Source organism: Saimiri boliviensis, chromosome 16, assembly GCF_048565385.1.
Source record: "Saimiri boliviensis isolate mSaiBol1 chromosome 16, mSaiBol1.pri, whole genome shotgun sequence".
NCBI classification, from domain to species: Eukaryota; Metazoa; Chordata; class Mammalia; order Primates; family Cebidae; genus Saimiri; species Saimiri boliviensis.
In genome coordinates, this window is record NC_133464.1 from 7,111,156 (window position 1) to 7,134,437 (window position 23,282).

The 23,282-nt window shown below is 41.2% G+C and overlaps 2 long non-coding RNA genes across 2 annotated transcripts; both read right to left on the minus strand.

Moving 5' to 3' along the window:
- Positions 1–396: 396 nt before the first annotated feature.
- On the minus strand, positions 397–17,623 carry LOC141581588 (uncharacterized). Its single transcript, XR_012514286.1, has 3 exons — positions 16,221–17,623; positions 3,079–3,277; positions 397–1,501 (listed from the first exon to the last, which is right to left on the minus strand). It is a non-coding gene; the product is annotated as an uncharacterized LOC141581588 (long non-coding RNA).
- Positions 17,624–17,755: 132 nt separating this feature from the next.
- LOC141581524 (uncharacterized) lies at positions 17,756–20,138 on the minus strand. The gene is made up of 4 exons (XR_012514229.1): positions 20,038–20,138; positions 19,637–19,716; positions 18,878–18,948; positions 17,756–18,075 (listed from the first exon to the last, which is right to left on the minus strand). It is a non-coding gene; the product is annotated as an uncharacterized LOC141581524 (long non-coding RNA).
- Between the last annotated feature and the right edge of the window lie 3,144 nt (positions 20,139–23,282).

Sequence of the window (23,282 nt, forward strand, 5' to 3'; positions counted from 1 at the left end):
TGGTTGTAACAGCAACCATATGGTCCTCAAAGCTGAACATGTTTACTATCTGGCCCTTTACAGAAGAAGTTTGCCAATCCCTGGGTTAGATCAAGAATGTGGCAAGTCATACTAGGGAGACTATAAGGTTTTAATTTAGAGTTGACCAGCAGACAAGTGAGGGTAAGAACGGCAGTAGATGAAAAGCCTACAAAATACCGTTAGAGTTTACCGTTAGACTTTGGTAGTTTTGAGTAGACATACGTTACTGAAATGGTGAAAGTAGAAAATAGGTATTAAGAGAAAACTCCTAAGGAAATGGATATTAGTAAAATATTTGGCAATTTGCTTAACATTTTTAGTTTTATTATATCTTTAGATATATACAAACATGCATTTACAAACTACATATCAGTTGATAAAATGTACATGCTTGAAAATATTTTTCAGTAAGTTTGTGTATGGAGTTGAAGGAAAAGCTAGAATGAAAGTATAATAGCATCACAGGGTAAAAATAAAGCTAAAGGCGAGGAAAAATAATACTATTAGTGCTTTATGATTTCTATTGGGAAAATCAATGTTCTATGAATGCATAGCTCATTCCAGAATAACCAATACAAACCATGTCTAAATATGTGCACATTTGGATTCTGGAACAGTAAAGAGATGCAATTGCTGTGCGTGTGTGTGTGTGCGTGTGCGTGTGCATGTGTGTGTGCGCATGTGTGTGTGTGTGTGTGTGTGTGCTGTTGCTCAATTCTGTCTAGTAAGGCTTGAGCATGTCTGTAGACAAGGTGTGGAGGGAGAGGGGCTGAAGGATCAAGGAACGGAGGAGAGGTTGTGAGTAAGGGGCCATCTCAGTGAGAGTGAAGAGTGTGGGAGTGGAAGGCTCCTGGAGCCCCAGGTAGGAGGATTCACCCCAACGGGAAAGAAGGAGCCTCTTTCTCTCCAGGGGTTGGGGAGGAGGAATGTGTGAAGACACCAAGAGACGCTGATATACAGAGGAGAACAGAAAGAGGTTCTGAAGCTATAACAAATGGAATGTGTCTAATCACAGATGTTAGAAACACAGAGTCTATAAATGGTCTTGAGAAAGCTGAGACCCTAGAGGATTTAGTGAGAAATGTTATCAGAAACCCCAAGAGTAGGGTCATCTGTGGGTGGGAGAAAGTCAAGGTGAGGTTGGGGGACTGGCTGTGGAAAATATGTGTAACAGCTGTGGTGGGGGGGAATGCATGCAGGAATTTAACTGTGAGCAGACTGGGGGAAGCTGGGTGAGCACGTGTGTGTATGTGTTACAGAGAGAGAGAAACACAGAGACAAAAGACAGACATAGGCAGGGCGGTTCTCTGACGCGATGGTGTTCTGCAATATTCGAGCGGGAGCTGTTGGAGTATGTGGAAGAGGTCATCCTTCAGCACAGGCTTACTGCAACAGGTTTGGTCACACTTGAAGGGTGACAGGGATTTTCACAGATGGGCAATGACTGCTTCCATGTCATCCAAGCACAAAGGGCAGGTACCTGAGGAAACAGGAAGCTGTCTGGAAAGGAATCATATCACTCCTTCTTACATCCTCAGTGACTGGAATATGATAGGTGCTCAGAAATATTTGCTGGCTGAATAATGAAAAATGATATTCTTTAGAGCTGAGAACACTCATCATCACATACATCCCAAGTGGTGTGGCTTTTAGCACCTACACCCCTCCCTTACCATGCACCCATAAGAAAGCTGGGTGCAGGGATGGTTAAGGATTTGCCAAAAGAGACATCTACTAAGGAGGAGAACTGGGATTCAGTCCTGGGTCCATGTGACCCTGGATTTAGTCCCTCCTGTGAAGCTTCCTCTGATAAATGAGCAGAGGCCACATGCAACGCTGGCAAGAGGAGGGAGAATGAGGTCGGCCTGGGTTCCATGTGGTTCCTTGAAGCCTGGAGTTCACAACGTTTGTGCAAAGCAGTGACATTAATGTAAGTCCTTCCACATTTTACTGCCTGTTGTAGAGTCTGCTTGTCCAAACTTTCTGGTGAGCAGAAGCCCCGAGGTGCTACACCAGGGCTATCCTGTGGGGATGGGGCTTAGAACAAAGGCAGGACTGGAGAGCACATGCAGAGGGAAGAATTAGGAAACCCAAAACAGTTCAGACAAAAACTCAATGCACAATGGGCTGGGCAGAAATGCTAGACGCTCACAGGTGCTCAGGAAGAGGGCCTAGGGCCAGAGAAACCAGCGAATGCTGGGGTGTGTGTGTGAATGAGAGGAATATCAAGAATCCCAAAGGCTCTGCTCCCCAGAACCAGGCCTTTTTTATGGAGCTTCCTTTTACCATGGGAGTGGAAGAGGGACCATGAAGTTGACCAAGTCATTTTGGACAATACTAAATGTAATTTAATCTTACACTGGGTGTCCCCAAGTTATCTGCCTGTGCTATAATACAGTCTTCCTCTGGGTCCTTTATAACTCATGACTGTTTCTCCTCCTGTAACCTACACCCGTGTCTGAATGGCTGTCCACATACCACCCATCTCTTCTCCCTGCTGTGCGTTTGCTCTCATAGCTTGTTATCTATTGTTTTGACAAAAACGATCCGCGGCTGCATGATAATTTCCCTTTGTGATGAAGTGCAACTGATTCGGTGACAGTGATTGTTCATGCTCCTCGGGGCTCGATTAGGGAAGGCCCATAGCTTTTGCAGAAAGTTGAGTTTTGCAGATGTGTAATTTCCTCCCAAGTAGGGCCTTTCCCAGTTGGTCCCAAACATCAATATCACACGGCTCGGGCTGAGCACCTCAGCCATCCCCAGCCTCTCGCTTTCAGTTCTGACGGCAAATATGCGGCATAGTAGCCCTTGGGTCCCCTCACCTCTGTCCACCGAAAATCTCACCCCAACTTTGGCTGATCCAAAAGTTTTAGGATGAGTCCACTTTTGATCTAGGAGAATTTGGAGAAAATTCAGTCAAGCAGTTTTATTTTTTGTGGATTCCACTTATGCATGCTGCCCCTGTTCCCTATGGCCATTGCAAATTGCAAGCCTGCTACACTTGGAAGGAAAAGGTGGTGGAACAAACCAATTAGTTTCCACATCATAATCACTCACCTCCGAGTAGGCTGCTGACTGTCGGAAGCGCATGACAAGCACAGACTTCAGAGTCCCAAGCTGGAGAAGTGGTACCCAAATCACAAATCAATCCACCAAGAGGCTTTTCAAGTGAATAAAAAAGGCAATCAGCAGCCGGACTCCAGGGTTGTTTTCTCCGTGTCTCCCTGTCCCTGCTTTCATGTGCACCCCAGTGTTTCTGCAAACAAAAATAATGACACTCAGGACCTTCAAACAAAGCAAAATGTGATCCTTTTGTGGCTGGCACATCAATAAATGCATCATGCTCCCTAGACCCTGGAAGAGCAATATCAGATGTGCTTGGGGATTTTAATAGCACTGTTATTAGGGACTAGACCAGTTGAGAAATGTGCTTTTTCTGTAACACCTGAAGCAACAAAAGCCCAGTGAGAGTAGAAAAGAGAAAGTTTTTTAGGTCTGCTTTGAAATTCATTTTTTTCTTCTTGGCAGGACCTGCCAATCAAACTCCTGAAGTAAGAAAAAGGTCATTCTTACGAAAAACCAACCAAGGGAAGACTCTCCTTTACCTTTGGCATGTGCAAACACCGGGAGGGAAGCTAATACTATTGGTGCTTTATGATTTCTACCGAGAAAATCAATGTTCTATGATTGCATAGCTCATTCCAGAATAATCAATACTAACCATGTCTAACATATGTGCACCTTCAGTTTCTGGGCCAGTAAAGAAATGAAATTTTTTTTAACTGAAATTGCACTGAAACTCTGTCCACTGCAAGCTGTGTTCCTGAAAGTTCTTTTTTCAAACATGGCAGGAGAAAAGGTTTCATTCAATTCCTTTTGTCTATAAGGAAAAAGTCTATTTCCTTTCCTAGCCCCTTGTCCCTAATCCTTTTTTTCTCTGTTTTCCTTTTATAAGAGAGTTATAGAGTTTTATAAAAATGCTATGTGTTTTAGAGAATCATGGAATATTAAATTTGGAAGTGATTTTTAGACACCATCAAGCCAAGCTCACTCCTTTTATAGACAAGAAAATTGAGGCTCAGATACATTGAAACTTATCCAAATTCTACACCTACTTAGCAGCAAAGCCAGAAACAAAATACAGGTCTCTTCCCTTCCAACGTAGTGCTCTATCTTCTAGGCTAGGGATTTCCAAAATTGCCTGATTACCCAAATTACTTTGGGTCCTTGTGAAAGATACAAATCCCAGGTCTTCTCTGGAGATCCTGCATCCGTTGTGATCATCTTTCCAGGCGATTCTTAGAGCCAGGCATTGTTTGGGAAACACTTCATGAAAACATGTTGCTCTACCTTTTTCCCTCAAAGGGGGATTCTCTTTCACCATCTGCAGTGGTTGCTGTGTTAGAAAGAAAGACAGGGAGTGGAGGTGGAAAGAGCCAGGCTTGTTCTGACTTCTGGCAGCCTCCTCCAGGGCAGAGAAGCAGGAAATGGAGAGTAAGTTTCATGCGTGACCACGGCAGACCTCAGCCACTTTTCCCTGGTCCAAATTCCCAAACTCTTATTGTCCCTTTAGGTAGCGCTCATATGTTGCTTATTACAGGGTCAGTTTTTGATTCATATTTGCCTTTCTTGGCCACTTTAATAAACTGTAAGATTACTAAGAAGAGAAAGTATGTCTAGCTCATCCTTATTTCTGTAACTATTGGTATGTAACATTACCACTTGTTAATTAATTGATTTAAGCTCCATTTTGACTTCCAATTTGTAAGACAAAAGACAGGACAGTATATGCCTCTTCTCCTGGCATGATCACCCAAAACTAACTAGGAGAGTTTAAAAAAAAATAAATGCACATTCCATTTTTATAGAAAGTAGTAATACCTAGAAAATCAATAATACATGAAAAAAGACTGCCAAATATAGTGAAGGTCAAATATAGGAGTGTTAGAAGATATATAGAAAGAATGCCTATAGCTGCAAATTTCAGACTCAGAGAGAACACTATTCTTTCTAAGTAATCCTCACATTGCACATTCTCATTTATAGCCATGTGAAGGGGCTGATGGCAGGAGTTGCTTCAGTTCTGGTTGGCTGTAAAGAAGAGTGAACCAGGGCTGGGTCCTGTGGGTCATGCCTGTAATCCCAGCACTTTGGGAGGCTGAGATGGGCAGATACCTTGAGGTCAGGAGTTCAAGACCAACCTGGCCAACATGGTGAAATCCTGTCTGTACTAAAGATACACAAATTAGCTGGGCATGGTGGTGCACTCCTGTAGTCCCAGGTACTCAGCAGCTGAGGCAGAAGAATTGCTGGAACTCAGGAGGTAGAGGTTGCAGACAGCTGAGATTGTACCAGTACACTCCAGCCTGAGCAACAGAGCAAGACTCCATCCCAAAAAGAAAAAAAAGAAACAAGGAGTGAAGCAGAAGGCTGAGTGGGAGAGTTGGAGATGTGTGCCAGGGCAGAAGAGACTCTCTGCATTGTGGGCAGGCCTTTAGCTGTTGCCTCTGACAAATGAGGAGCTGTAGAGGCTAATAACTAAATTATACATACAATTCTCTTTTGTAAGGAGAATTTCTGTTAGCCTGAATTCACCTGGTTCAAAAAAAAAAAAAAAAAGGAGGAGGAGCAGGCAAAGGGGGAAGAGGAGGAAGTACTGCTCTATACAACTACAAGAAAAAAGAATGAAGCAAATAAACACTCGTTAGAAAACAATACAAGCAGATTAAAAGAAAATTAAAAGAATGACTATATATAGCCACACACACGTTAAGAAATCTTACCATGACACTGCTTCTATTTTTTAATAAGTTCCACATGATTAATAATAATAAAAAAAAAGTACAGGGAAGATGTGTCAGGAAAACAGGGAAAGTTGAAACCTAAGCTAGTAGAGTTAAGGAAATAAGTGAAAAATTTTAAAACACTGCCTCAGAAATGAAAGCCACATTAGAGATAGCAAAATAGAAAAGAGACATTTACACATACGTAATAAAGGACCTGGAAAATACTATTTAAAAAGTAATAAAAATGAAATGAACAAAGAACTGAAAAGGATAACAGAGAAAATAAGAAGTTATGATAGATAATGAAAGACTGACAAAGAAAATCCAACACATAAATAATTGGTACCCCTGTCCCAAAAGAAGAGACTCCGTAAACTTTCTATAATTCATCTAAGAAGTGGTGTACTGTGTCTCAGAAGCAGCAAGAGAAGCAAAAAGACAAAGAACTGTCACCAACAGGACATATCCTGATAACAATGCTGGATTTCAAAGATCAACAAAGGAAGGAAATGGACAAAATAAAAATTTTAAATTTCAAAATGTGAGAACCACATTGTTATTGTAAGATCAATGAAAAAAAAATATATTTGGGTCTGCACTGTCACAAGGAGAGTGAACTTACAATGTCACAGAATTTGCTGTATGCTGAACCAAGAAAGTCTTAAACGATCATGAGGTGGTTACTTCCTAGTCCTTTTCTCCACAGATGATAAAAACACAAGCTCACCCCAGTGGAAAGCTGGAGCTGGGACAAGGGCTAGAGCCAGGTGCTGGTCATTAGTAATGTTATATTCAAATATCTGAAATCCTAAGGTGCCTCACCAGTGGGCTTACTCAGACAAAGCAATGTTTGATACTCATAATGTGATAAAATTTATTTTGAAAAGAACACACACAAAAAAAAAACCCTACTCACTTAAAATTTTAAAGGTGTTTCTAAAACAGCTGTTGATAACAGAAGATGTAAAACTGTATAGGCTCTTGAAAATAGTGATAACAGAGACGTGGTATTGCTAAAACGGTTTTCGGAAAAAAGTCCTGCCTTAGGTATTTTATTCTCTGTTTGCCACAAAGAAAGAATAGAAATAAATGAGATAAGAATTTCATTCAATAAGTTGGAAGAAAAGGAAAATTCTAACTTATTTAATTCAATAAATTAGAAAAAAAGGCCAAAGGAAAGAATTTTTAAAGATAAAAATTATGTTAAACTTGTTTTATACTAGCACCTTTATTTCTGCCTCTGCTCTAAATGTCACTACATTTATAATGAAATTCACACATTTACACACGTGTACACACACGCGCGCGCACACACACACACACACAAACCTGAATAGTCAAAAAGAACCAAAGAGGAGGCAACAGAAATTAAGAGATGCAACCGCAAATGGCTGCAGCCAGAACTGAGTGGTGAATGGTTTTACAGCCTGGAAGAAAGCTCGAACCTCACCCAGCAGGGACAAAGCCAGCACTCACTTTTCACCATAGTTCCTTTTGTACTATTTAGATATTGCTCCATGTGCATGTATTATTTTTGAAAAATAGAGTAAACAGTTAAAAAAAAAGTGCTTTCCCCCACCCAGATTTAATATTATAGGTTATGATTCTATGTCTTGAAAATTCAACCCCACATCAGGAGGAAAGGAACACTAGAGGAATGATTGTGGCTTTTTGCTCATTTCAGTCTCTCTCTGTTCCTAAATGTCCCAGTTCTTTCACAGGAGACAAAACAACCCCCCTGAGGGTAATAGTTCTGAGGTCCTCAGGTCCCTTTCTATTCCATAAAATGTGGCATAGCAATCACAGCCTGAGCTTTGTCTGCAAATCCTATCTTAGCTATGTTCAAACTCACAGCCTTTCACTGACCCGCTGAGAAGGTTATGAGAAAATAGCTTGGCTTAATTAAGATTCATAGAGCAAAGGTTCAAGGAAAGGCAGAAAAAAACCTCAATCTACCCCTGAAGGAGCAAGAGGAAATTCTGGAGTAAAACTCAGCTACAGTCCTTGCAAGCTATGTGATCCCAAGCAACACACTTAGTCTTGATTTTTCTCATATATAAAACTGGGGGAAATATCCACTTTACACATAGTTATAGGAGCTAAGTGAGTCAATGAACATGAAGAATCTGGCACAATATGAGCACTTAACTAACAGCTGTTTCTTTCTTACTCCCTAAACTCCTCTCCTTCATTCTAAGCAAACCTCTCCACCTATGGACACCATCAGACCACTAGGAGTGGTGAGGCCAGCTTTCAAAATATCTGTGAGGCTGGCCTGTACCCAAAGAGAATAAAATTTAAAAAGCCGAGGTCAGCATTATGAGAATCAATCCTTCCATATCCTGGTTTCACTTATAAATTTAATATTAGACACAAAAAAGTGAAGAAAAAATAATATATAAATTTTAAATAGATTTTACCTGAGATCAGCCTGAGCTAGGGAATATAACTCAGGAATATAGCTCAAAACATCATCTATAGGGCCAGCACCAAGATTGCTGGCTCCCAGCTCCTGGAATGCTGGTGCTCCCAGGACTCTGCACACAGCCCTCTTATCTTCTTATGCTATATAAGAATGCACACATGTCCTGTTTCAATCACCTATAGACTGATGACTTTTAAGGCTTCATCTCCACTCAGATGTCTCTTCTGGGTTCCAGACCGACACATAACGTTGCCTTCCAGACATCGTCAACTTGACCCATCAAACTTGACATGTCTCACACTGAACTCATGATTGCCCCATGTTGGCCTTGGGCAAGCCTGCTCCTTCTCTGTCATTTGTCTCACCACAGAACAGGTGAGGACCTTAAGGGCTGAGTTATCCTAGATTCTGTATTTTCCTTTAACCATCACAACAGGCAAAAACCTGTCCATTCTGCTTCACAAATACACTGGAGGTCTGATATCTCCTTCCCTTCCTAATAGCCACTTTTCCAGTTCAAATCATCTCATTTCCTTCCAGGAGTTATAAAACATTAGTTTCCTAACATTATCATCAGAAACCCCATCCAAGTCACCATGAGTACCAACACCGCATCGATCACTTTTGTAACTCAGAAAAAGTCAACTCACTCTCGGACTGAGCTATATTCCATGCCTCCTTATCACCTACAAACTAAAATCTAAAATTCTCTGTACAGCACACAAACTCCTGCTCATTGCTAGCCCCACATCCCATGACCTAGCCACTCTACTGGTGAATTAGTTTGTTAAATGCTTTGAGCAATTGATAATTATAAAACCAACAAGTTGTGTCTTTGCTTTAGTCTTCGCATCTGCCATTCTTTCCTCTTAAAAAGCTCTTTTTCTTTTCTCTTGCCTTTCCAGAGAAATACTAAAACCCAATTTCTGGATTGCCTCCATGGTGAGACCTTCCCTTAAAAGTCCTACTGAACAAACACTCGCACAGGCACTTCTCTCTGCAGAACTTGCTATAAAAGGACCTGCCACGTGGTTACAACTGATACAACTGGTGTCATTTTCTCTCATAATGATCCATTTAAGGGAAGGAATTTCTACTCACCAATACCCAGCACCTTGATTAGCACATTGTTGGAACCTAATGAAAGTTCTCTGAATGAAGAAAGATTCTTCTTTGCTTTCTCTAAAGCTCTCAGTCTTCCAATATGCCCCCAGCTAACTGGTACCATCATTTTCTTCAAAATGCCATGACATCTCTAACTTTGCTACCAAATTTACTACTCTTAAGGGCATGAATACACAACATCAAAACTGGGATATCAAGATTAATTTGGGCACAACTGATTTGCCACCTTTCAGCCATTGAAGCTTCCGGCCCTACCATCCTTTATTTTTCATTTTTATTTTTGTCAGTAACATTCACAATGGAAAAGTTTAACATCTTGGGATCCATCAGATTCATCCCTCCTGTTTGATACCTTCCCCAACATTTATATTGGACAATATTTCTTACATTCTCCGCTTTTTCTATTTCCAGTGCCAATCCTATTTGCTCCTTTATTTAAAAAGCTTTCAAAGTGATCTCTTTGCCTAAAGTCTATTATGCGACTGATCCAGGAAAAATATACTGAGAGTTTGCTTTCATCGAGTCATTCCTTAATTCTCAACTTAAACATTTCTGTGTTCCTGAAATTAGGTTTACATTCCTCATCTGACATTAAAAATCCTGGGAACTTTATAGCTTGGCCTCAAATTTATAAACCCAACATTGTCCAACATAAACCCTCGATGGAACCTTTCTATTTTTGAGTTAGTCTTATATTTTCCAACAAGAACCATATTCCTATCTGCGCTCATGCTGCTTCTCACCAAAATATCTCACTGCTGCTTTTTTCCCCACACAAATCTTACTCATTCTTCAAGGATGAATGCAAATTCTATATTCCCTGTGAGGTGTCCCTGAATAGTCAAGGTCACATTGAGCTTGCCCTTCTCTGAATTTCTTTATCACCCTTTTAGCACGTACACTGTATTTCATCACTTCCTACGTATGGTTCTTGTATTAGTTCATTTTCACGCTGCTGATAAAGACATACCTGAGACTGGGCACTTTACAAAAGAAAGAGGTTTAATGGACTTACAGTTCCATGTGGCTGGGGAGGCTTCACAATCATAGTGGAAGGTCAAAGGCATATCTCACGTGGCAGCAGACAAGAGAAGAGGGTTTGTGCAGGGAAGTTCCCCTTTTTGAAACCATCAGATCTGGTGAGACTTATTTGCAATCAAGAAAACAGCACAGGAAGGATCTGCCCCTATGGTTCAGTCACCTCCTACTGGGTCCTTCCTACACATGTGGGAATGCAAGATGAGATTTGGGTGGGGACACAGCCAAACCATATTATTTCTGGTGTGCTTCTTAGGGCTCACTGAAAGAGAGAGAGAGAGAGAGAGAGAGATAGAGAGAAAGAGAGAGAGGTAATAAATGCTCCATCGATCAGGAAAAAAAAAAAGTCAACTGGAGCTCTGTTTATTGCTCTGACTCTAGCATGCTCCCTTTAAATCTGAATCTTTACCACATGAGTCAGAGCCACAGGAGTGATTAACTCTCAGCTTGTTGGGTAATTGATCCTCAGTAAGTGGCTTAGCTAATGTATGTTTCTCAGCTTTAGTTGAAATGGGTATTGTGCACACACAGAAAGTTTTGTGCAGACTTAGCTTTCTATTATTTGTCATTTCCTTTGACATCTTTGGGGAATGATTGCCCCCCCCCAAACTTCAACACATAAATTATTTTGTGTTGAGACACGTTTCACTGTAAGAAAATTGTCAGAGGGGTAAGGCATGCACTTGAAACTTTTGTCTGATCATGAAAATTGATACCGATCCCTTAATGGCTATCCAGTAGCCATGGTATTTCGGTTTGGATGGGAAAGATTTCCAGGCCCAGGAAGAGGTTCAGTTCAGAGGGGTGTGGGAAAGGTGAAGATGTGTGAATCTAACCTTCATGAGAAGACAAGCTCATAAGTGAAATGGACACGGGTGATAACAGTTGTATTATACATTAGAAAGAGGTGGCCTTAGCACCGTATCTTGGCACTACCCAGCATACCTGCTGGAAACCCTGCCTCACATAAGCCTCTACACATAAGCTCTGTCAGCTCACCAGGTATATCCACTGATTCCCAGACTTGGGGATGATTTCTTGGGTCATTTCTGACCACAGTCATCTAATTTCCAAGGGTATTCCTGATGGTAAATACAGCCTGGGTCATGGGTTATTAACTCAGTTCTTCTAGTTCTAGAACTCTTATCTACTTGACATTATCAGGAAGGTTAATGGGTACACACACGATTCACTAAATAACTAGTTTCTGCATACCTAGAAGTTAACGGCAGGATAAAATGAAAATCAATTTAGTCTAAAGAATTTGTATTTCAACTTTCGTTGGATATTCTCTAATTTTCATTCTTTAGTCATATGGTTTTTAATCTATTTTTAAGTGACATGGAAAAGAAAAAATATATATAGCACAGTGCTCAGGAGTACAAGCTTCAGGTTAAAATCTGGGATGCTCCAGTTACCTAGCTCCGTGACCTTGGGTGAATTATTTAGTGACTCTGTACTTCTGTTACTTCACCTGTGAAATAGGGCGGATATTAATGCTTGCCTATGAAGCCCGTGTCATGATGATTAACGAAGATAATACATGTGAGATGATACCTAGAACAGCACTGGTTAAGTATCATTATCATATTCTTATTACAGATCTGTTAAACACCTTCCCATTCACCTTGGAGTTCAAGGTCTCATAGGTACAAGGAATATTATATTTAGGAAATAATTCTTTTAATCACCTTTAAGAACTCACTGACTAGTTTTCACCTTCTATTATCTTTCTTACCTGAGATCAGCTTAATATCGGACTTTTAATTTAACATCTGACTTTAATATCTGACTTTTAACTGAATATCTGACTGTTTAATATCTGACTTTTAGCTGAATATCTGACTGTTTAATATCTGACTTTTAACTGAATATCTGACTGTTTAATATCTGAATTTCTGGGAGAATCGGGAGATAGCTCAACTGGCCTCTGGAATCAGCTGACCCACATTCAATTCCAGACTTGCCGCTCACCAGTTCCATGAACTTGGGCAAGAAATTGACTTTTTCCTAGCCTTCTTTTCTCTTTGAGTTAAAAAATATATACTTAAATGTAATAGATAATGTACATTAAAGAGTTTAATAGTAACATGTAACAAGCTCTGAGGGATCAAAATAAATGATGGGAAAAATAATAGAAGTCAGGATCGTTGGTGTCTTGATGGGCAGGTATTGGCAGGGAGGGGACAGATAGGCTTGTTAGGCTCTGGGTTTATTTTGATCTCCATTTTGGTCACATAAATATGTACATCTATAAAAATCCATTAAGATGTACACTTAAAACCTGCATTCTTTACCATATCAATGTTATCCTTCAACAAAAGAGCTCAGAGAGATAAACAAAATATCTGAAAAGACCACACAGGCCTTATACAATTTTTGAATGAATAAATATTTTCATAGTTTTCTGTCTATTGAATGTAGATTAGCCAACCATCAGGAGCTTAGACTGTACCAAACTTACATATAGTAAAGAGGAGATCTGGCCATCATTTGTTTAAATTAATTAATATAGAAGCTGGGGAGGGGCTAGGATTTGAAAGACTGGCCCAGGATAGATTAAACATGGTGCCCTGAGTCCCAGTGTTGAAGATACACCCCTGCCCAGGTGGGCAGAGTAACTGGCAGCCCTTCTGCTTCTTGATGCTCCCCCAGGGGCATCGTTACTTCAGGACTACAGGACTTGGCCCCCAGCTTTCCCAGCAGCCGCCTAGCTGCAGAAGAGACCCTGGTACCAGGCTATCACACTTCCGACCAGACAAACCTCTTGGTCTCAAAACAAGCCCCAAGGGATATAAGCAGCCCGCAGGGAGGTTCGTGTTCCGTGTGTGTTCAGGATGGCACACTGATAAAACTCTCCTGCAGGCGGAGAACAGAGATCCTCTCCTGAGATCCAAAGAGAAAAAATTGAGTTCATGGCCTCCCACACCACACCCCCCAGGATAACTAAACTGGGATTTGGAGACTACGGCTTGCACCGGCCCTGCATCTCAGCTCAGCTTGCCCCCAACAGTCCATCACAAAGACACTCAGGGCCACGAGGCAGTGGTGCAACAAAACAACAACAATCACTGTTTTCTGAGTACTGCCTGTGTGCCAGGCTCTGCACTAAGGGTTTACTTGTGTGGTCCTTGGAAGTCTCACCCCAACACCACGTGTCAGGTGGCATTATCTTTACTTCACAGAGAAGGCTTGAAGCCTAGAAAGGCTACAAAAGACCAAGCCAGGACTGAAACCCAGGTCAGATGGACCCCAAGACCTGGAGTTTTCATCCTTAGAAAAAATTTACTTTGTGGAGCTTCCTAAATGTACAGCTAAAAGGATGATAAATGGAGAGTCTTTGAAATTCTCAAGTGTAAATGAGTATAAATGGTTTTCTGAAGAGGTAGAAAAGATTGCAATATTAACTTTTAATCATGTAGCTGTCATCAATTTGCATAGAGCTTTTACCATCTTGGCTGAATTCAACAAGATGATGTACAAGAATAAATAATATTTCCAACACATTTCTGGACTTCACAAGTTGCTACATGCCTTAAGTCAAGTTCAGCAACAAACAGCCTATGAAATGGATGGAGGAGGCAGTCTCCTAGGGAGTGCTCCCCAAGAGTCAACACAGAGGGCAGCTGAGTGATGGAGTCCCAGAGAACCCTCATCCTGTCCCACGGGGGCTCTGAGCTGAGTGACAAAGTGGAGTGGACCCTCATCCTGTCCCATGGGGGATCTGAGCTGAGTGATGGAGCACAGTGGACCCTCAGCCTATCCAATAGGGGCTCTGAGCTGAGTGATGGAGCACAGTGAACCCTCAGCCTATCCCACGGGGGCTCTGAGCTGAGTGATGGAGCACAGTGGACCCACAGCCTATCCCATGGGGGCTCTGAGCTGAGTGATAGAGCACAGTGGATTCCCAGCCTATCCCATAGGGACTCTGAGCTGAGTGATGGAGCACAGTGAATTCCCAGCCTATCCCATAGGGGCTCTGAGCTGGGTGATGGAGCACAGTGGACCCACAGCCTATCCCATGGGGGCTCTGAGCTGAGTGATAGAGCACAGTGGATTCCCAGCCTATCCCATGGGGGCTCTCAGCTGGGTGATGGAGCACAGTGGACCCGCAGCCTATCCCATTGGGGCTCTGAGTTGAGTGATGGAGCACAGTGAATTCCCAGCCTATCCTATAGGGGCTCTGAGCTGAGTGATGGAACACAGTGAATTCCCAACCTATCCCTTGGGGACTCTGAGCTGAGCGATGGAGCACAATGAATTCCCAGCCTATCCCATAGGGACTCTGAGCTGAGTGATGGAGCACAGTGGACCCTCGGCCTATCCCACGGGGGCTCTCAGCTGAGTGATGGAGCACAGTGAATTCCCAGCCTATCTCATAGGGACTCTGAGCTGAGTGATGGAGCACAGTGGATGCTCAGCCTATCCCACAGGGACTCTGAACTAAGTAATGGAGCACAGTGAATTCCCAGCCTATTCCATGGGGGCTCTGAGGTGAGATGACCTTTCAGAAGTGTCACCAGTCGAGGGAAAGCAGCTGGACTTCACATACCCCGCCATCAGCGAGTCGCTGGCTGGGGTCTGTACACAGGAACAGGGCATAGGCTTGAGCTGGGCAGCTCCCTTTCTCTGGGAAATACCTGGGCATAATTTTCTAGAACTGCCACAAACTTCATGACATCCTGTTCCAAAAGGTATTTCTACATCCTCAACTCTCGAAACTCTGGCCTTATTTGAAAGCAGAGTCCTGTGGATGTAAATACAAATCTTGAGATGAGATTTTCCTGTATTGTCTGAATGGGCCCCAAATTCAATAGCAGGTGTCCTCATAAGAGACACACAAAGTAAAGAGGCTGTGAAGGTGGAAGTAGAGATTGGAGTGACAGCCACAGATCAAGAGATACCTGGAGCCACCAGACACTGGAAGACAGAAGGCAGGACCCTCTCCTCAAGCCTGCAGAGGGAGCACCGCCGCACCTTGATCATGGACCCCTGACATCCGGAATGATGACAGAATACATTTCTGTGGCTTATTTTTCTGTTGTAAGTGTTGTAACTTTCTGAGGAAACTAAGGCCTGGGAAGCACTGAGCGCTGAGACCTGCAGGCCACTCGCCAGAGGCTGGAGCAAGTGCTGTGGCTCTGAAAGGAGAGACCAGAGGGCTGTCAGCCTCCTCCAGCCCACAGCTGCAAGCCTTCTTCAACGGGCCTCCTTTATAAAGTCAGTTCTGTCCTTTAGAAAAATTCCCATTCATGTGTACCTTTCATTCAACACACGTTTATGCAGCACCTGCTATTGCCAGAGACCAGGGGAGGCTTCGGGGGTGTCAGAGAGGACAGGAAGAGTCACTGCCTTCAAGTAGCTCAAAGAATGACAGACAAAAAAGAAACGTTCAAAAGGCCTGAAGTGTTTGGTGGACACAAATTCTAAGAGCATCGTTTAGCAGAAGGAAGGGATGCAGACGGAAGGTCGGGGAGAGTAGAGTGGCTCTCCACTGCATCCCAGGTGAGAAGAGCTGACCGGGGAAGGGCCAGGAGTTCGGAAGATAGTAGGTCTGGGCAGCGGGAAGGTACCTTAAAGACTCAGTGAGGAAGGAACTGGTTGAAATTCCTCCCTTCCCCACCCATCCTCACCCCCTCCCCATTTTAACCCTCACCCTTACCCCACCCCCTCCCGCAGCTGAGCCCAGAAACCCCCTGCAGAGCTTTTCTCTCCAAGTGCGGTTCTCAGCCCTGCATCACTGTCACAGGTACCTCACCAAACCTGGAGGTCCTGGGCCTGACACAAGGTCCCCGTGTCAGAGAGAAGCCATGTCTCTTACAAACCTGTCCTGTGAGTCTACTATGTACAAAGTTCCAAAACCGCTGCCCAAAGTCCGAGTTCGAATGACAAAACCACGCACATTTTTCTATTTTCTGTCTTTCCTTGTCTTTTTTTTTCTTTCTTCTTTCCTTCTTTCCTTCCTTCTTTCTTTCTTTTTCTTTCTTTTCCTTCTCCACAGGGCAAGTTCCATAATGCACATTTTTCATTTGTAAAAATAAATCATTTCAAACTCTCCCTGTAATGTAAGTACTATATCAAGAGGTGAGTAATGGACTACAAATCTAATTTTTAAAACTTTTCTTTCATGGATATACTATATACATGAGTGTATAGATACATATAATCACTTAACATTAGCTTATCTCTGAGTCTACGTAGGTGTCCTAATTAGTTTTCACAATGAACAGATAACATCTGGTGGAAATATTCTTTCTTTCTTTTGCTAGCATTCATAGTTCACTCGCTTAGCACAAAAGTTAAAACTGGATAAACACAGGCAGGATTTGTCTGCCTCTGGCATTCCAAACCCAGCGCCATCTGTGTTGACAATAGCTTGAAGTGAAGACCAATCGGTTGGTACTGAAGATCTAAAAGGATTACCAGCAATAAAGATCCCCCTGGACAGACCACCATCCAAAAAGCCGGCCGCCACTCAAAGTTCATCTCACGCTTGCTTCTGAAGGTAATTGCCGCATCTGCTTCTGGCAGTAGCTGAAACCAACACACGCCTGGCTTCTGTGCCGTGATCAGCAAGCCGCTTGGAGCCGGGAGAGTGAAAGAGCTCTGAGCACAGCCAGCCCAGAGTGCAGCCGTGGGTCAGAAGTGAAGACACAAACAGCTGCTTCTTTTTAAATAGAACCATTCGCGCTTCTCCAAGCTCCCTGCACTTGTCCACAAGCCGCCAAACAGGGGCTATTGTGTTATTTTTTATGCTGTGGGAACTTTGACCTTAAAAACAAATGGACGAGCTTAACTATGAAGTGTCAATCAAAGCCGCTGGGGCTGAGGGTGGGGATGGGGAGAGGGTTACGATTTGGATTAGTTTGGGTAGCGTCTTCTTTGTTGTTTTTTCACTCCATGATCACTCTGGTTGACTTTGATTCATTTACTGCATTCAGGTGAACAAAATCCCACACGTCTTTTATCACTGGGCTTCTTTATTTTCTGTTTTTTAGTGGCACTGGCAGCAACCTCAGATCTTGGGTGTAGATTCACTGTCTTCTGGCAGCAACGCACAGGCTCAGACTGATACCTGTGAGAATCCACCCAGCGCACGCACAGATTTCACATCAGGATTACTTTGTCAGAGTCTAAACCAAGCCAGGTACTTTGCTTTCCCCCCATGCTCTGTCACTTGTTCATTAATGAGTTTAGCTCTGAAGCAAAAGTAACATGGAGAAGCAACTAAAAGTAATGACGGCTCATTTGCTCTTTCTCAAAAAAAAAAAAAAAAAAAAAAAAAAAACAAAAAAACAAAAAAGGTGATAAAATAATGAAGTATACATATGGAAAATGATCACACTGACGCTGCAGCCACGCTGGTCTAAGTTGTGATGCAGAGGACGGTAGAGAAACTTTTATGGATGAGACTCAAATAACCTCCAGAATGTCTTGCTTCCCATGGAATCTGTTTTACCTTTCATTGGTTGTGTGCATGAACCATGGGCAACTTTCCTTTGCTTGAAAGTCGTAGGACAAAGATTCATACAGCCAGGAGTGATCTGAACACTAGCAAATTTCCCTGGAGAGCACATTCCAGGCAGACGCACAGCAAACCTTCCTTGAATGTTCACAGGAACATAGCCTCCGTCCCCAACCAGCCTGATCTCTCAGTCTCTGGGATGAAATAGCCAACTTCTGTTTAAAAAAAAAAAAAAAAAAAAACCACACACAAACAAATAAAACCCACTGTATAGGGAGAAAAATGAGAAAAATAACAGGAAATAAAACTTTCTTAGCCCTATCAGATAAGCGCAAAATTGGCCTTTACAAATTAGAAGGAAGCTGCATTCGTTGTGTCTGAGCAAATCTGTGCAATGATAATCTATTATAACATTTAGTATTGATGTGATGCACCTATGAGTGAAAATAATATCCAGGTTCTAAAAAGCCCATGTGAGCCAAATAACAGTACCTAAGACAACTGTTTTTTTTTTTTTTTCCAAAGTATAACTCCAAAATAAATTTAGCAGTTTGATGTTAGCTAATAGAACAGTGAAAAAATTTTAAATGGGAAAATCTAGACCATGAATCTCTAGGTAAAAATAAAGCGGGGAAAGGCAAAAGGAGTTTATTCCAAAAAAGATCTCAAAACCTATTGTCCTCAGTATCCAACTGCCCCGGAAACACAGGTACATTGTCAGGAGCCCACAGTGCTTAGCATGAAGATAACTTCCCATTTTAAGTATCTGCTATGAAAAAAATTGTAAAACTAAATGGCCAACAATAAAACGCTGATAAAGTATACTATAATGTAAATTGTAGAAGAACAATGCAATCAGAAAACATTCTCATTATAGTATGTAAAAAGAAATGACGGAACAGAATCCCGTTTTGAAAGCTACTGGCACTGGCAGGTTCGTCTAGAGCTACTTAAAGCTCTATGTGCACACAGAAAAGGAGCTGAAATTAGCCAAACCCAAATGTTCACAGTAGTTACCACCGGATGATGAGATCACGGATGACTGTTAGTTTCTTCTTTGCATCTTTCTTTGTTTTTCTTCAGATTTTCTAAAAAAAAATTATATCTGCTTTTAAATCAAATTTTATTTTTAAAATTCTAACTAATTCCATTTTTCCAAATCAAAACATTGGGCCATTATGATATTCCTTTTAGAAATGATCCATTTTATTAATGCCAAACTTTTCATTCTCTATTTTCAGATGAACATTAGATTAATGTACTTAATTACTGTTATGTATTAATAAGCAGTTGCTTTATTGGTAACAGCAATTGTTTGAGTTATTAAATTAATGAAATTATTTCCTAAATGAAGGATTATGTTAATAGTTCTGTGACTCAACTTACCACTCACTGAAGGTTAACAGAGGGTTAGAAGAAATCAAAAATTTAAAAGGTTCCTCATGGACAATGTTCGAGCAATTTCATTTCCATGTTGAAGTGAATACTCCAATATGCACACATGCACAGACACATCCAAAGTTCCAAAACTTTCAGTCATCTCTGAAAACTTATATGTATTCAAAGTTATGGGTCTTAAAACCATCATAGAAGCAACATGCATAGGAAATAAGTATGAATTTTCTGTTGTTATTAACATTGATTCATGCTGCAAAGCTAAAGGAATCTTTTAATGTAATTTAATCATACCTTATTACCTTACCTTGACAAATAGTAAATGCAAAAATATAAACCCAAGGGGCGTGTTTATGAAATGCAGAACCACAAGTCACTCACCAGGCTGGTATGGAGAAACTAGATTTTCAAAATACATTCCATTTAAACAATTGTAGAATAAGTCACAGCATCAAGGGCGACTGAAAAAAAAATGAATAAATAAAATAAAACAAAAATAAAACCCAGTCTCTCTCTCCTGCACACACATGCAGTCTTACGTTTATTTTCAAATATTTACTTGTTTCCCTTTGCCAAGATATTGCTTCGTAAAAAGAGTGCTTTGAAAAGGGCAGCCACGGAAAGTAAGATGAAATCCTTTGTTTGGCCTATCTGTTAATATCCTGATAGCTTAAGTTCTTTATTGATTTTGTTTTAATTACATATGCAATACTGATTTCGAAGGACAGTTCCACTTCCACACAGAAATACTCTTATTTCCAATACTCCAAACAATAACCAACCTGGTTTCTTCCCTCCATGACTCCACCTGATTCCTTCCTATTTTTCATCACGACACACAGAAGACCGTTAATATCCTTTCTACAAATTGACTCCTACTTACATTTCTCTTCAGTTAATAGCTTGGAGTAGGCAGGCATGAGACCATAAAAATATAATCTTTAATCTTAAGGACTTCCTGTCCAGGAAGGCTCAGGGCAGACCGAATGGCACCAAGCGAGCAGCGTGACGTGCGGTGCTCCCGGCATGAATAAACAACCCTGATTAAGAGTTACATTCTGCTAGGGATATTCTCAATGTTTCTGCCACAGAAACAGTCGTCTTGCCTACACTGAAATTTCAGTTTGTTTCCCCTGGAATAAAATAAAGCTTGTTCACAGGGTGAATGCACCAGAGTGTTGAATTTCCTTTCCTGGGTTAGAGAAACACAATAATTTTGTTATGGTCCTTCCCATTTGCACCTAGAAACCACCAATAAAATAAAATAAAATAAAAGGAGGGGAGGTGCAAAGCAGTTTGACTTAGACTCAACTGTTAGGTTTTTTGTTTGTTTGTTTTTGTTTTCAGCTCCAGTGTCCAGAACATTCACCTGGTTGCGTCCCCCTTCGCTTTTTAAAGCTCTTATGGTGTCCCTCTGTGTCGCAATGGAAACCACTCAGCCTCAGCCACAGCTGATGAGTTCCTGCATCTTAGCATGTGTTTTGAAATCATGCCAATCCAGGACTTCCCACTTTCTTCAGCTTCTCACTCTGGATTCTCTCCTTTGCCCATGAGAAACACATACTCTTCTGAAAACAATGGGCTGTAAAATGAGAAAAGTTAAGAATCAGCATCAATTTCTCATAAATCTAATTTTCAATTTCCCACCAGTCTGAGCTCTGGGTACAAACTCTCACAAACACATCCTGTGGGAAATGCTTGTTCATGTCCGTAGAACTAACTTCACTTATTCGGTTGGTTTTTCTCCTTGGTGGAAAGAAAACTGTAATTCAGCAGAAGAACTGTATAAGGAGGTTGTTAGAAATGGGTAGATTTATTATAATTTCTTTTTTTACCCTGAGTGGGTGCAGGAAGGCAGATACACTTATCTATAGAAAATGCATATGAATATGTTTTTCATGCTAACTTCTAGTAGCCTGGGAAGAACATAGTAAATCTACATTTTTACCATTCTGCAGAAAGATATAGTAAAGACATTCAAAAGAAAGCATGGTAATATGAAATAGTTATTCATGAGAGAGAACCTGGAAGTGTTCTACTCATTTTGATACAACAGAGAAATATAAAGGAAGATTTTATGGATACTGATAAAAGCATCATACAAATATTGAAATGAAGTTATTCTAACCTGTTAACCAAAAACAGCCTAGAAAGAAGTCATTGGAGGGTCAGAGTCAGTACGAACCCCCTTATTTTAAACTCGTTAAAGAGACATTTTACTTATCATAGTAGAATATGCTATTTCTATTAGTTTGAACATTTTCCCTTACTTTTATGATGAAAAAATAAATGTATAATGCTGAAATCTAAAGAACAAAAGTATCTTCTTTTAGAATATGATTCCTTTACTATTTCTGCTTTCCCATCTTTTCAAATCATATGGTATGAGTAACATTTCTTAATCAGATGTCACTGTTTAGATCTACGAGCATAAGAAAGCTTTCTTCTGTAATAGCTCTACTAGGACAGCTCAGGTATACCATATATAATATTTCTTGTATCACATAGCATTCAATAAACACAGATTCTACATCTGGTCATAAAAATTGATAGTAACTTTGATGACACAACATAAGCCTGCAGTTCAAAAATAAAAGATTTAAAGTGACTTTTTAAAATAAATGCAATCTTGCTAATATATATATTTCCTACAAGAACAAAAAAATCCCCATTAAAAATCAGTTTCTGTTCTTTGTATTAATAATCACATAAGTGTAAAACTTAAAAACAAGTAGCAAAAGTAGAGAGATCCTAGGACAGTAACTGGAAGCCCTGGGTTTCTGTCTTCACGAGGCCAGCATGACCGAAACAAATCATGCCGTTTCTCTGGGTCTTCACTTCCTCCTCTGCGAATCTTTTCTAGGGTGTGCAAGACCCATGCCAGCCCCCAAGGGCAACACTCCTATGGTACACCTGGCACTGTTTCAACTATTTTTCTTGTACTCCCTCGGTTAATCCTCCTGAAAACCCACAAGACAGGCACAGCTGGACGAGGAAACTGTGGCAGTGAGCGGCTAAGGCAGGCTCTGATGTAGCAGAGCTTGGATTCAAACCCACGCCAGCTGCCACATGTCGGTGGTGCTGGCTGCTGCACTGCATTGCCGTTTATTCTATGGCTGCAGCTCCCATTGGAAAGAGATCAAGAGAAGGTGTCATTGGCCGGAAGAGACCATGAGGCTCTTTTACAAATCAGGGAAACTCACTCTGCAAGCTATACACACATTTGGCCGTAGTGAGTGTGGTCAGATGTCTAGTTTGGTCCTGTTACTGTGTCTGGAGGCTGCCTGGGTGCAGGTAGGGTCTCTCAGGGGCAACGAGAAGGTTGAGGGGACAGGTTCCACCATCTCATTCTCAGTCTTTTCAGAAACTGATTAACGCTTGGACCCAGGAGGTAGAAGTTGCAGTGAGCAGAGATCGAGATCGAGCCACAGCATTCCAGCCTGGCAACAGAGCAAGACTCCATCTTAAAAAAAAAAAAAAAAAAAAAAAAAAAAAAGAAAGAAAGAAAGAAAGAAAGAAACTGATTAAACGATAAAAATGCATAGGGTGCCCAGAAATGATTATACTTATAATAGCAGATTCACACTTGGAAGATTGACAGTGAATTGTTCCACAAAACCTAGAAACAATGATCATCTATAAGTAAGCCATGTCTTCCTAGTACCCATAAGATCCTATCCCCTTATCTAAGACATCACCGTCCCCCTTTTAATGGCACTTAAGAAGTCAAATTATTTCTCAATAGCTTATTTAATACATTTTATCTAAACAGGAGTATATAAATGTTTGGAAGATGGTGTTTGATTTAAGCTTTGGCAGGGCCCAGTGAATGTCACAACTCTCTGGAGATTGGAGGGTCACGAAACTGCCTTTCAAAAATCATGATGATGAAACAAATCAGACCTGGCTGAGTCTGTCTTACTTCTAACCTTCAAGCTGCCTCTGTTCTTTAGTGGGTGTAGGCCCTGAAAGTTATAGTTCAACTTTGAAACAAAGATGATAACAGCCCCTTCCCAAAACAAACTCC